The following is a 4,232-nucleotide window of genomic DNA, read 5'->3' as shown; positions in this document are numbered from 1 at the left end:
AAATGCAAGACTTTAAACTATAAAACTTATAGAAGAAAACACAGAGGAAATGCTCCAGGACATAGGACTAGGCAAAAATTTTATGAATAAGACCTCAAAAGCACAAGCAACAAAAGTAAACATAAACAAATGGGATTACATCAAACTAAAAAGATTCTGCACTGCAAAGGAAACAACAGAGTGAAGAGATAACCTACAGAATGGGAGAAAATATTTGCAAACTATCTGACAAGGGGTTAAGTTCTAAAATATGCAAGGAACTCAAATAACTCAACAGTAAAAATCAAATAAGCCAGTTAGAAAATGGGCAAGGGAGCTCAATCGACTTTTCTCAAAAGAAAAAATACAACTGGCCTATAGGTATATGAAAAAATGCTCAACATCACTAACCATCAGGGAAATACAAATCAAAACCACATTGAGATAGCATCTGTGGGGAAAATAGGATAATTTAGACAGGCTCCCTTGACTCAGGTCTGGTTTGGGGTCAAGCAGCACATTTATGTAAACAAGTTCTGTGTGGGTGGAGTTAGTGCACATGAACACCAACGTCTCTTTTTAGTTTTGTTGCTATTGTGTGTTCCTTAGTTTGTGAAGCAGAGCTGGCCAACAGAGCTCGCATCTAAAAATAGAGCATGTTTACTCTGCTGGCAGCTGCTCAGTTTTTCTTTGGACTTTGCCAGTAGCAGTTGAGTTTTGAGTTTCTCTTTGTACTGCTTAGGTCTCTAATGTATGTGTGCTGAATAAAGATTATTCCTACTTCATCAACCAAGGCTCCAAGAACCTTTTTGCTGGTTACCTATCTCATAGACCTGCATATGAAGGGTTTGTGAATGAGCTTGAGGGGTCTGTGAGCTCCAGATCCCAGCCCTAGCTCTACACCATCTCACCCCAGTTACACTGGTTATTACCAAAAAGAACAAAAATAACAAAAGCTGGTAAGGATGTGGAGAATGAGGAACACTTATACATTTTTACTGGGATTGTAAATTAATACAGCCATTAATGAAAACAGTATGGAGGTTTCTCAAACTATAGCCAGAACTATCATATAGCCCAGCAATTGTACTACTGGGCATATTCAAAAGGAACAGAAAGCATCAAGTCAAAGGGACACCTTCACCTCTATGTTTATTGCAGCTCTGTTCACAATAGGGAAGATATGAAACCAACCTAAATGTCCACCAACAAATTATTGGATGAAGAAAATGTGGTACATATACGTAATGGAATACTACTCAGCTGTAAAAAAGAATAAAATCCTGCCTTTTGCAGCAGCATAAATGAATGTGAGGAAAATTACATTAAGTGAAATAAGCCAGGCACAGAAAGAGAAACACTGCATATTCTTAGTCACATTTGGGAGCTAAAAACAGAGAACAAAACAAAACAAGTAAACAAACAAAAGCAAATAAATAATAATAATAAATTGAACTGTTAAAAGGAGAGAGAAGAACTATGGTTAACTAGATACAGGAAAAGGGACAGGGGAGGAGAGACAGTGAAAGGCTGATTAATGGACATAAAAGTACATTGAGATAGGAAAAATAAGCCCTATTGGTGTACAGTCAACCTAGAAATTTATAATCAACAGTGTTTTATTGCTTGTAACCAAACAACTAGCAGAGAGGATACTAAATGTGCACATCGCAAAGAAATGATTAAGATTTGCAATAATGAATAGGCTAAATACCCTGAATAGATCAACACACACTGTATACATGTATTGAAATATAACTTGTCCTACCCCAATATATGTACAATCAATATGTTTCAAGGAATCTATAGAAAAAATAAAACCTAGAACCAATAAGTCACAAGGTCTAAAAAATATAAGATAAGCATACAAAAATCAATTGTATTTATTTATACTGTCAAACCAATGTTCACTAAAATTATGCTATTTACTCTAAGTGAATCATTGTGCACTATGTATGTATTGAAACAACACACTGTACACCACAAAAATGTAAAAGTAAATGTTAAAATTTTAAAAATTGAAAAATAAATAAATAAAATGCCATTTGTATTCATTCAAGAACAAAAGTAATAATTACATGTAAATCTAACAACTTGTGTACAGGACTTGTATGTCAAACTACAAAACACTAATAAAATAAGATGATAGTCTTATTAAGATGATCTAAGTAATACAGAAACATATGCTTATAGATTGGAAGACTGAAAAATAGTAGAGATTAAAATTTCCCCTAAACTGATATACTGGTTTAACTCAATTTTTATGGAAATCCAATCATGATTTTTCATAGATATAGGCAAGATTATTTTGAAATGTGTGTGTAAATGCAAAGAAATTAAAGTGGCTAATAAAATTTTGAAAGCAAGAACAAAGTGGGAGGGAATAGTCTAGCAAATTTCAAGACTTAATATATATATAGATCTAGTATCAAGACTAGATGATATAAGTGGAAGCATAAGCAGATGGATCAATGCCACAGTATAGAAAACCTAGAAATAAACCTGGAAATAAATAAATACAAATGTGCCCAACTGATTTGCAACAAATGTGTAAAAGCAAGTCAGTGGAGGAAAAATAACCTTCTCAACAAATGGTGCTGGAGCAGTCAAACATTCATAAACAAACAAAAATAAATAAATAAATAAATAAATAAATAAATAAATAAATAAATAAATATAAATGAAAGAAACAGTGAAAGAAAGAAAGAAAAGAAGAAGAGAAAGAAAATAGAAAAAAACCTTGACCTAAGTTATACATCTTACGTGAAAATTAACTCAAATTTGATCATGGACTAAAATGTAAATCAATAAAACTTTTAGACGAAATTTTAAAAAAAGAGAGAAACAGAAAATCTTCAGTATTAAGGGTTAGGCACAATTCTTGGAATTATAATCAACCAGGCCTCGGTGCGAGGCCCTGTTAAGAAGATAAAAAGAAAAGATGCATATAAAGAGAAAAATTTGCAAGCCACATAGTCAATATACACATTTTAGTATCTGTAATACATAAACTCTCAAAATGCAACTGTAAAAATCAAACTTTTTAATTTAAAAGTGGTCAAAAGACATGAAGAGACATTTCACCAAGTAAGTTATACAGAAGGCAAATAGACATAAAAAGATGCTGTTAGGGAAATGCAAATAAAAATCATAGTGCGACAAATATACATCTGTCAGAATGGCTGATATTATACATAGAATATATATAGAGAGACAATGATAAATACTTCTGAGGATGTGGAGAAACTGCATGTAGGAATATAAAATAGTCTGGGCAGCTCCTTACAAAACAAACAAATAAACCTGTAACCACCCTACGATCAAGTAACTGTATTCCTGGGCATTTATCCCATTAAAATTAAACCTTATGTTTATACAAAAACTTGTACATAAATGTTTATGGTAGCTTTATTCATAACTCAAAAACTGTAAACAACCCCTCTGTCTTCTAACAGATGAATGGTTAAACAAATTATGGTACATCCATAACATGGAAGCTCGGAATTAAAAATTAGATCCATAGATAACTAAATTGTGGAAGTTCGATGCAAAGAAGTACAAGAAGTCATAGATGACAGGAGAAGCCATGTGAAGATAATTTCTTTAAATCAAAAAATAATTGATTTTACTTATTTGTGGAGTAGAGTTGCATATCAATACCTATGTACAGTGTATGATGATCAAATCAGGATAATAACCATGTTCCTCATTACAAAACGTAATTATCCCTGTTGTGCATTAACCAATTTCTCCCTAAGGCCCCTCCTCCCATTTTCCACCTCCAGTAACCACAGTTCTACTTTCTCCTTCTGAAAGCTCAATGCATTATTGTGATTCATTCATTCTTTCTTCCTTTCTTTCTTTCCTCCCTTCCTTCCTTCTTTCTTTAAAATATGGAACACTTCACACATTTGTGGGTCATCCTTGTGCGGGGGCCGTGCTAATCTTCTCTGATCGTTCTAATTTTAATATATGTGCTGTTGGAACAAGCACAATAAATATTTTTGAAATTAGAAAAATTATTGACATTTTTTATTTAGAGAATGAATGATAGAAGATACATAAGAGAGAATAGTGAACTGATTGAGATATGTCCAGAATAATTCAGAGAAAATGAGATCTAGGCACAAGTGCCCTTAGATGGCTGGACGTCCTTTAGATAGAGACCTAGAAAGTTCATTTACAAGCAGCTGGAAAAATTGGAGCAGAGGATGTGGGCACAAATGCTGGTCAGTGAGTACACTTGGTATGGA

The 4,232-nt window shown here is 33.2% G+C and overlaps 1 non-coding gene across 1 annotated transcript; it reads right to left on the bottom strand.

The window, feature by feature from the left end:
- Positions 1–3,866: 3,866 nt before the first annotated feature.
- On the bottom strand, positions 3,867–3,972 carry LOC134385316 (U6 spliceosomal RNA). Its single transcript, XR_010024308.1, has one exon. It is a non-coding gene; the product is annotated as a U6 spliceosomal RNA (small nuclear RNA).
- Positions 3,973–4,232: the final 260 nt, after the last annotated feature.

The sequence above is a fragment of the Cynocephalus volans genome, chromosome 8 (genome assembly GCF_027409185.1).
Source record: "Cynocephalus volans isolate mCynVol1 chromosome 8, mCynVol1.pri, whole genome shotgun sequence".
Lineage (NCBI taxonomy): Eukaryota > Metazoa > Chordata > Mammalia > Dermoptera > Cynocephalidae > Cynocephalus > Cynocephalus volans.
This window is presented reverse-complemented; position numbering and strand designations above follow the sequence as displayed.